The sequence below is a fragment of the Paramormyrops kingsleyae genome, unplaced genomic scaffold (assembly GCF_048594095.1).
Source record: "Paramormyrops kingsleyae isolate MSU_618 unplaced genomic scaffold, PKINGS_0.4 ups29, whole genome shotgun sequence".
Classification (NCBI taxonomy): domain Eukaryota; kingdom Metazoa; phylum Chordata; class Actinopteri; order Osteoglossiformes; family Mormyridae; genus Paramormyrops; species Paramormyrops kingsleyae.
In genome coordinates, this window is record NW_027325967.1 from 1,187,364 (window position 1) to 1,198,186 (window position 10,823).

Below are 10,823 nucleotides of genomic sequence, written 5' to 3' on the forward strand. Positions count from 1 at the left end.
TTTTCAAAGATTTTTGAAGATTTATTAAAATCAATGTTTAGACAGAGGTGTTAGAGACATTTGATGGATTTTTTTTTTTTTTTACATTTTCATTAAAAATTTAGCGAAGTAACAAAGGTGTCCCAGTGGTGCTGGTTCTGGTCCTCATCCAGCTGGGCCTGATAAGAGTGGGTTAGCATTACTATAACTCATGATCAGTGGCGGCTGGTGAATGTGTCATTTTCACATACAAACGGAGCATTCTGGTGCATTCGGACAAAATAATAGATAAAAGTTAACATTCTCTCCCTGTGTCTGTATGTGTGTTTGTGAGAAAGTGAGAGAGAGAGACAGAGAGAGGGAATGTGATTTTAAAATGGGTGTACGTTAAACAAAATATTCTAAACCTTGTGTCAACAACAATCTAGCAATACTATTATGTAATATGTACATACTTCCACTAAGTAGCTAACGATTATCCTAAAAATAATTCATAATATTGTAACATCCTACAGGTGAAAGGTGATCCCTCGGGTTCTCGTTTCGAGACAACGGCGGTTACAGCAGACATAGGCGGCACAAAAGTCTGGCATCTTGTCAGCAATTTCCTGTAGAAATTATAATGCAAGACGTTTTAACAAACCAACCAGACAGTAAATCATGTGTAAATTCAGTTAAATCATGTTTATAATGTGTGTATTATATTGAAAAGAAAGCGTAATTCTGCCTCGCCCCAAATTACTGGATCGCTAGTAGCCTAGCTAGGCGTGATACACAACTAAACTGCACGATTAAGTCAGTTTTTTTTTCGAGGAGAAAAGTTGCGATTTCAACATGTTCAAGCATCCAGAACTATAACCACGTTAATAATGTTTGTAAGAAAACACACAGTTTGTAAATCCATCAAGATTTCAGCGAGATAAGAGTATTAACGTTTGTGCAGGTCACTTACCTTACCTCTGTTTACCTGACGTTCGAATGATCCCGCCAGAAAGCCAGCCTGTGGTAAGATGGCCGACCTGTGCGGACGCTCTAGACCTCGTCATAATACATCTAGTCATTCTATATATATATCTATGGCAACAATAACACTGGGCTGCCCGCAGACGTGCCTGTCTGAAAATCGGCGTAGTGCACTCGGATATCGGCCGATGCGGATACATTAAAAAATGCTAAATATCGGCCCGATATATCGGCCGGCCGATATATCGGTCGACCTCTAGTCTGGACATGCGACAAAATGAGAATCAATACAGAAGATCTCATTATCCTTATCCCTATCCAAAAGAATTTGGTTTTGCTAACTCTCAGGAATTATCCTAGAAGTAGTATACTAATAAAAGTAAAAAGCCTATACATATACAAACAGCCTGGTCTGGTCCAGCAGTCTGGTGTAATTCCTGCCCTCTCAGTCCCCGCAGGTCCAACAGCCTTCAGAAATGAATATTTGTCTATTAGGCTAATATCTGCATTGATGATACAGTAGATAATGGTAGTAAAGTACAGCCTAATTTCTAACTCACCACTTGGTCCTGTGCGCTGTCCTCATCCTGCCATCTCCCTGCTGCCTGCACACTGTCCTGATCCTGCCATCTCCCTGCTGCCTGCACACTGTCCTCATCCTGCCATCTCCCTGCTGCCTGCACACTGTCCTCATCCTGCCATCTCCCTGCTGCCTGCACACTGTCCTCATCCTGCCATCTCCCTGCTGCCTGCTCACTGTCCTGATCCTGCCATCTCCCTGCTGCCTGCTCACTGTCCTCATCCTGCCATCTCCCTGCTGCCTGCACACTGTCCTCATCCTGCCATCTCCCTGCTGCCTGCTCACTGTCCTCATCCTGCCATCTCCCTGCTGCCTGCTCATTGTCCTGATCCTGCCATCTCCCTGCTGCCTGCTCACTGTCCTCATCCTGCCATCTCCCTGCTGCCTGCTCACTGTCCTGATCCTGCCATCTCTCTGCTGCCTGCTCACTGTCCTCATCCTGCCATCTCCCTGCTGCCTGCTCACTGTCCTCATCCTGCCATCTCCCTGCTGCCTGCTCATTGTCCTGATCCTGCCATCTCCCTGCTGCCTGCTCATTGTCCTGATCCTGCCATCTCCCTGCTGCCTGCTCATTGTCCTGATCCTGCCATCTCTCTGCTGCCTGCTCACTGTCCTCATCCTGCCATCTCCCTGCTGCCTGCTCATTGTCCTGATCCTGCCATCTCCCTGCTGCCTGCTCATTGTCCTGATCCTGCCATCTCTCTGCTGCCTGCTCATTGTCCTGATCCTGCCATCTCCCTGCTGCCTGCTCATTGTCCTGATCCTGCCATCTCTCTGCTGCCTGCTCACTGTCCTCATCCTGCCATCTCCCTGCTGCCTGCTCACTGTCCTCATCCTGCCATCTCCCTGCTACCTGCTCACTGTCCTCATCCTGCCATCTCCCTGCTCCTGTGCCTCTCCTGCCTTCTGCTGACCACCACTTTCCTTCATACATATTAAGTAACCTATACTTTTAGTGTAATGTTCTGTAGCTCTTAACACTAATGTTTCCTACTTACTCTTCTTTTACCACCAAAAGAGTGTCTGATGTCTCCATCTTTCCTTTTCCTCATAGTGTGTCTGTGAATAAAATCTAATCTATATTTAACAAAACAGTATCTGGGCTATCAGATGAAGCTTCTAAAATGTCTATATATATGAAATTGTGGAATGCAGAATCAATACCACTAAAATTCAAATAATAGGGCTTATTATTTGTTAGCTAGTTTTTTTTACGTTGCCCCTATAGGTGTCACTTATAGTAATGTTTTTTCAGAGCATGACGTTAGACATTCTTATGCGTTAATATTAGCCTAATAACAAACCACACAGGCTAAGTGGCAAACTAATTTCAGAATCGCACAATTTATTCGTGATAAAATGAGAACGAAAACATATGGAGTTCATCTCCTTGGAAAATGATCATGATCGATTTTACCTCACCAAATAAGCCTGGTTTAAATAGAGAACTTAGCTCATCTTGCTAGTTAATGTAACTAAAGTTGACTGTACCGGTGTTCTGTCGAGTTGAGCTACTTTGTCGAGGTAAGCTATGATTAGGGCTATCAATTAGCACTACAGTAGATTACCTGGACAAAGTAGCTCAACTCGACAGAACATCTGCCTCAGAAGGACAAGGGTAAGTAATTCAACTTATAAAGACGTCAGCTTGCATTAGTAGATGAAACACTTAAACGAATAAATGAAGGTTGTAAAATAACACATTTTCAACAGGCTAGACTTCTGCTGGCTACTCACATTTACCAATGCACGACAAACAGTACTATGACAGACGAACACAATGAACAGGTCACTCAATGAGAATGAATGACGCAACCGACTGGCTGCTTCTAGCGCCGAGGTGGTTAAAATGGTACGGTCCACATTAGGGGTGTCTGAAATTGTTTTACATAAACTTTTCCTACAAGGTGAGGTTATCTTTTTTTTTTTTTTTTTTACAGCAAAAGAAAAATGTTAAAACCCCCCCAAAACTGCTATTTTTGTCTCTTTGGGGGGGTCTGGGTCTTGATCAGGGGGTACAGTACCCCCCAGTATCCCCCATAATTCGAACCATGAGTCTGATGTAGATTGAAAATTGTATGGTACTATGACTGAATAACAGCAGAATGGTTGCTGTAATCATCTTGCAGTTTACTATAAAGAGAAGTGTTTCTATGTAACAGGTCAGCAAAAGAAACTGCTGTCCAGAGGCTTAACGGTGAGGATACGACTTCATTCTTAGCCTCAGCAATTGGTCCAGCAAAGCCAAGTGCATGACAGGGAACAAGAAGCCCCAGTTCTGGAAACCACCGTCACCCCATCAGCGTGGAAGGAACCTGTCGCTCAGGGAATGAGGGAATTCACAGGGTGGAAGGACCCATTCTCTGTGCCTGAGTACGAGACCCACCACTGGTCCAAACAGAGATACTGTACTGGTTTTTACTCTCTCGTGAGAGGGAGCAATATGGATTTCTAAAAACACCCAAAACTGCATTTAAACATTTGACATTATGTGAAGTGATAAAAAGATGCAACAAATACCAGTTATCATGTTCAGAAGGTCAAGTGCACTCACCCTTCCCTTTGTTGGCATTAAGCAATACATTTTATTGACTGGGGGAGGGGGGTGGCACTAGAATTAATACCATACCGGAGAATGCTCGGTATGCCATATGCCCCATATATATATATATCCTGTAGCTGCAGTGAGTATATTAGCATTATTGTTAACAAGTGTACTGCCACAGTAACAAGTACATATATATGTGACAGTAAAATTTTCTGGCCATCTACATTGATAAAACTTAGATGATTGTACTGTTTTATTATTAAATACAATTATTAGATAGAACCGGCTTATGTATTTGCTCTTTAAGAGGTTTTTATTGTTGTCTGGTGAGCTGTAGTGCAACCTGTCTGACTGAAACCTGTTTCTCCTCTCAGCACTAGGCGATTGGAAAAAGCCGTGAGCTGGACAGATAATGAGTACTGGGCAGCCTGGAATAAGTGGGATGAGGTGATTGATTGGGGAGATGACGAATCTCCACCCACATCACCTCCCTCTAACCAGGCTGGCACCTGTACTGGAGACGTGGATGCTGGGGCGGTGGAACATTATCATCAGCCAGTATATAAACGTGTGTATTTCAGAACTTTTTTTAACATGAGTTTGAGACAGTCTGATGTTAATTGAAGTTTAAAAAATTGGTCGGTACTATGTAAATTATTCTCACTGATTGAATAACAGCAGAATAGTTGCTGTAATCATCTTACAGTTTACAATAAAGAGAAATGTTTCTGTGCAACAGGCCAGCTAAAGAAATTGGTCTCCAGAGGCCTAACATTGAGGATGCAACTTCATCTGTGTGTCCGGCCTCAGCCAGTGGTCCAGAAAGTGCATGACAGGGAAGAAGCCCCAGTTCTGTCCACCGCACTCCCCCCATCATCTTGGAGGGAAGCTGTTGCTCAGGGAAAGAGGGAATCCGCAAGGCGGAAGGACCCATTCTCTGTACCTCAATATGAGACCCACCACTGGCCTAGGCAGAGACACTGGTTACGACAGCCACCAAAGACCTCCATAGATGAGAACATCATCCAAGACCTCTGCAATGGCCTGCAGACTTTTTCACTGTCATGAGGTTGAGCTGTATTTAAACTGTATTTATTATAAAATAAAAATTTCAAGCTAATACTGTCTCAGCCAAATACTGTCCTCTATGTCCATCAAAAATGCAATGGAAAAGAAAATATATCAAGCATTTCAGTAGATACTGACTGTATTGAATTACACTGGGATAGTGAATCCCCTGGGAGAAAGCTAGATGTAGGCAGGGTTTCATCTATTCTGTTATATAATCATGAGTGACATATTGCAGTAATGGAAAAAAAATAAACCTATCAGAATCTTACATACCTGGATCATGTCCCCCCTTAGTCTCCTTTGCTCGAGGCTGAACAGATTCAGCTCAGCTAACCTCTCCTCATAAGACATTTCACTAAGACCGGGAATCATTCTTGTAGCCCTACGTTGAACCCTTTCAAAGGCAGCAATGTCCTTTTTAAGGTAAGGTGAAAAAACCTGCACACAATATTCTAGGTGGGGTCTTACCAAGGAATTGTACAATCTTAAGCTTCACCTACCTTGACCTAAACTCCACACACCTAGAGATGTAACCCAACATCCTACTGGCCTTTTTAATTGCTTCCCAACATTTGCGAGAGTGGGACATGGCAGCAACAACATACACACCAAGAGTAGTCCACCATTTTGGCTTGGATTATAGCTTCCATTACTTTTCCAAGTGCCTATAGTTTGTTGGATTACTTCTATCCCCTTTTTTGAATATGGGTGTTATATTAGTAACACACCAACAGATACAGATTTCTGAAATAGCAAAGTTAAATAATATCCCTCATCTCTTTTAAAACTATAGGTAAGATGCTGTTATGATCTCCAGTCTAGAGTTGCAGTGTAACAGTATTCACAGGAAAGGGGATAAAGGGACAAACAGGGTAAGGGCAACAAGGGGACACCAGTGGACAAAGGGATATTTTTTTGCATTTTATTCATACACAATACTGACACTAGAAGCTAAAACTGGGCCTTCACTGGATCTTCCAGCAGGACCACGATCCTAAGCACATGTCCAAATCAACACAAAAATAGTTAGCTGACTATAGAAGCAAGCTTCTGCCATGGTCATCTCAGTCACCTGACCTGAACCCCACTGTAAACTTATGGACTGAGCTGAAGAGTAGAGTGCTGATCTGGAGAGGTTCTCTAAAAAGGAATGGACTCAGATGCCCGGCTTGGTATTCTCCAACCTTATAAAAGACTCAGTGCTGTTATCCTGGCAAAGGGAGGTTGTACAAAGTATTAAAAGCAGGGGTGCCAATAATCATGGCTCAAGTATTTTTGTTAAAAATAATTATTTCTTGATGGATTTTTTTTTCTTCGAAAAATTTATTTCAATGAAAGGTTGGATTTTTCTAATTTTTTCGGTGTTAGATGAAGCTATTTTAGTAAAAGGTAGATTTTTTTCTAACCCTTTTTAAAAATATTTACAAGGGCTGCCAATAATTGTGGAGGGTGCTGTAGCTTCTCTAGGTTTATTATTATCTGTGAGCTCCCTTGCCTGCAAATTTTCTTTTACCTATTCTGCAACACCACCTCCCTTCTTGCTTATCTGGTCCCTACAGAACAACATGTAACCATCCATATTATATTCTTCTCCATCATTGTCACTCAACCACATTTCTGTTAGTCCTATAATATCATGAGTCTGATGAAATGAAGGCCTCAAATCATGAATTTTGTTTCTACTGCTCCTAGCATTTAAATACAGACAGCAAAGGGTAGGCCTTTTACACTGCCCACTTATTAGTACTTAGGGCTTTTTGTCTCCCCCCTCTTATATTCTTAACTAACCTCCCTGGAAGACTACAACCACTTCCTATACAACGACCCAACGACTTCCTACAGTGGCAGCCAGGAGCACCAGTGCGTGGGATGTGCACCCCGGGAGTCGGGCAGCGTGCCTTCCTGGGGCAACCCGATGGATCCACCAGGTAGAGTGAGCAGAAGCCTCCCCGCTGAGGGCACCGGTACCCGGAACGGTTGTGCCAACACATGTAGCTGCAGACGCCGGCCATGCTTGCCAAGGCCTTGGCAGAGGCTGAGCGGACTGAGACAATCCTGTCCCTGTCTGCAACATCACGCCGGTCGCCAGCCACTTCATGCCAAACCTGCACCTGCGCATGTGGGGGCTCCGTCTGCAGAGAGGGACAGAGCATGCACGTTATACGCGCAAAGCCATGGCAGCTGCGGAGAGATCAGACACTTTGCCCACTACTGCCCTGCTCCGATGCCTTGCCTCCAGCTGGGAAATGCCAGGTGGATGGCGCTGTAAGGGGGGCAAAAGTCTTGTATCTTTTCTAGTTACTTATGGTTGAGGTTAGGCTGGAGGGGTAAAGGTTGTTATTGTTGGGATTCGGGTTTTTCCACGTAGAACCGAATAGAGAGTCCACACAAAGAAATGAATACAAACGTGTGTGTGTGTGTGTGTGTGGATTTGCATTGATCACATTTGAGGACCAAACTGTCCCCAAAGTGTAGTAAAACCTGAAATTTCCCTACTTTTGGGGACATCTTTTGAGGTCCCCATTTGGATAACGTCAGTTTTATAAAAATCTGTGAATGCAATCAAAAAAGTAAAAATGCCAAAAGTCTTGTATCTGGGTTGGTTACTTATGGTTAAGGTTAGGGGTGGGTAGGGATTAAGGGTGTCGTGACTGGGATTAGGGTTTTTCCCATAGAAATGAATGGACAGTCCCCATTTAGATAAGAAGACCAACTTGTGTGTGTGTGTGCGCGCGCATTATGTATATATTAAATTTTGGGGACCAAATGTCCCCACAATGCAATAAAACCTGAAATTTTGACGATGTGGAGACCAGCTTTTTCAGTCCCCCAAAGGGAAACTCAATTTTAAAAAAATCTGTGACTGCAATCAAAAATCTAAAAAAAGTGTTTTGACCACAGAAATGAATGGATGGTCTCCAGGAAGATGAATACAAACGTGTCTATAATTGCATGAAAGAGAACGCAAATCATACAGGACATCTATCCTGGCAAGGCCATACTTCTCTCAGGAAAGCCAAAGCCCAACTTTTCTGTACCATTGTAATACAGATAATGTTTAACTGCTGTAATTAAGCAATACTATTGAAATAATTAAAATATAGAGATTAAATCAGGTGTGTTTTGTGATTTTAAATGAGTATGTGATATACTTGATATAACATGAATGTACAGTAAAACTGGTCTAAGTCGCCATCTTGTAACTCGTCAATGTGCACAAGTCGACGCTCAAGCAAAAGTCCCGATTTTTCCTAATGATGTTTCCTTTAAAATTCCTTGTGTAAATCGCCGCTTGTAAGTCGTCAAATTCCCTTAGTCGTCACCTAAATCCCGAACAACACAAATGAATGGATTTTCCTACCTGTAAGTCGACACCCCAATCGCTGCATTCCCGCCGCCTGCTTGTCACCACGGCGATGTAGAAACGGGGAATCCCCACCTATCGCACTAGTCGCTCCCTGGGCTTAAGTCTCGCGTGTATAGTGTGGTGTAGTAGAGGTATGGTGTTATATTTACTAGTCGGCAAAACGGCGAGATAGACATAAGTCGCCGAAGTGTCGACTTAGGTGTATCTCGTCAATTCTCTAAGTCGTCACTTTTAAGCTGGTCCCGCGAGTGTCGACTTAGACCGGTTTTACTGTATTTCTGTCAGGGTCAGCCCCTCCTGTTGTCCCACTCTGTCCCTTCCCCGTTTGACCAGCAGGTGTCGCTGGTCATCCTGTTCTTTATGTTAGTCTTTGTTCTCCCCTGTTGCCTGTCTTGTCATATGGCTCAATGTGTTGAGCATCCAGTTGTGTGTACCCTTCTGTCCTGTGTTTGAGTCCCACCTCCTCTGTCTTTGTATTTTGCTCCCTAGTGTTTCATTTGAGTTTTTCTAGTTCCTGTATCTGGTGACGTTGTATTTGGTTTTGTTCCTTGTGCCCCTGCTTGTGTCTTTACCTTTTCTGTAATTCCCCAGTGTTAGTTTCTGTTTCCTTGGTTAGTTCTTAGTTTCCCTGTTATCAGTTCCTTTTGAGTTTATTAGTTTCACCTGTGCCCTGTTTCCCTGGTCTTTGTTAATTAGCCTCACCTGTCCTGTGTTAGTCTCGTTACCCCTTAGTATTTTAGTTCCTGCTTCTGTTCAGTTCCCCAGTGGTTCATTGATTGTGATTGTGTGTTGTTGATTGTCGTTGTTTGATGGTTTTGAGATTTTCAGTGTTCAACGTGTATTAGGTTTTTGTTATTTTATTATTTATCCCCTTTAGTTTTTGACCCCTCGTGGTCCTTTTGGTTTTTGCTGTGTTTGTAGTGTTTTCTGTTTTATTTAATAAACCCCTTTTTGTTCTTGGAGCCGCCAGTGGATCGTCCACCCTTTCTGTGCACCATGCCTCGTTCTCGCGCCCCGGATCCCTGACAAAGTAATAGTTTTTGGGTTTCCTGTCGTGAGAGATGAAAGCTACAGGCATGTAAATATTGTTTCCTGTAATAACTTTTTTTTAAATTATTTTCCTCATTGTTAAAAATCCCATGCATTAGAAGGTACCAGTCAGTGGAATCACACAGTGAGATATGTTGGCCAGCCGTCCTATTCATTCAGCACCAGCCGACCAAGTAGAGATTTCAGCACCACGGACAGTGATCTGTGTTAAACTGACCTCAGGTTCCTACACTGGCTACACGGAATTTTCTGTAAATAATTAAATGCCTCTATCCCCCTACATGTGGAAATGTTTCCCCCTCCCCCAGACCATTTCATGTTGTATCCTCATTATGTGTGTATTAGTTTGCAATATGGCTGTATGAGATGTCAGTCATTGACTTGTCGCTGATGCTCCCTGTTTCCTAAGTCTAGTTTTCTCAGATGAAGCAGTTCACACCTTAAGTTAGAAGAAGTTTCCTGTCAATTGCATCTGTTTGAACAGGGGTTCTTCACATATAGAGGAGAAAAGCCCCAACTTACAAATCAGCATCCATTTTTGTACGCTTTCTGTGAATGACGTCCCCGCACAGGATCACCAGATGCAAGACGACCACACTTTGTGCTACTTGTATGTTATGTTAGCAAACCACATACATCTACATTTCTTGCATTCTGTCACACTTGTGCAGAGCATTTGCAGTGTTTGTGATTAGTTATTGTTCAGTGTTCATTCATCTTTGGATTTTGGTGTTATTTGTTTGATACACTGATGTTTATATTTTTGCAATTTTATCAGTATACAGTATATTTGATTTTGCTGTTCTAAAATGTAGTTTGAAATATTGTCATCTTTTCTTACTTTAACATTTATCTTGTTAAAATACAGAAATGGACTGTTTTCTTGAGCCATAGTGTTTTATTCTACATCACAGATAATGCGTACATTCATAAAAGTAAGTGGTGATATTTTGCTCAGTATTGGTTCAAGTTCAGATACTTCAGGTTTTTATTAGACAAAGCATTTTGTGCATGCAAAGCCATTGATTTATTTTTAAAACAACTGCACTGTGATATTTTTAACAAAAACAGCATATTGTCCTATTTTCAGCTCTAAGCATCATATGGGCCTCTTACTGGCTTTCCAACGGCTTTTGGGGTCACATGATGGTCGATAATGATATTTCAGGCCTTTCTTGAAATCACTTTAAAAATTGATCTGGAATATATCGATTTATACTATAATTTGTGCAAATTAACACAAATGGGGTGATTTTGACCACAAA

General features: G+C 42.4%; 1 long non-coding RNA gene across 1 annotated transcript; it reads right to left on the bottom strand.

The window, feature by feature from the left end:
• On the bottom strand, positions 1 to 1,343 carry LOC140584015 (uncharacterized). Its single transcript, XR_011986065.1, has 2 exons — positions 932 to 1,343; positions 1 to 587 (listed from the first exon to the last, which is right to left on the bottom strand). It is a non-coding gene; the product is annotated as an uncharacterized lncRNA (long non-coding RNA).
• Positions 1,344 to 10,823: the final 9,480 nt, after the last annotated feature.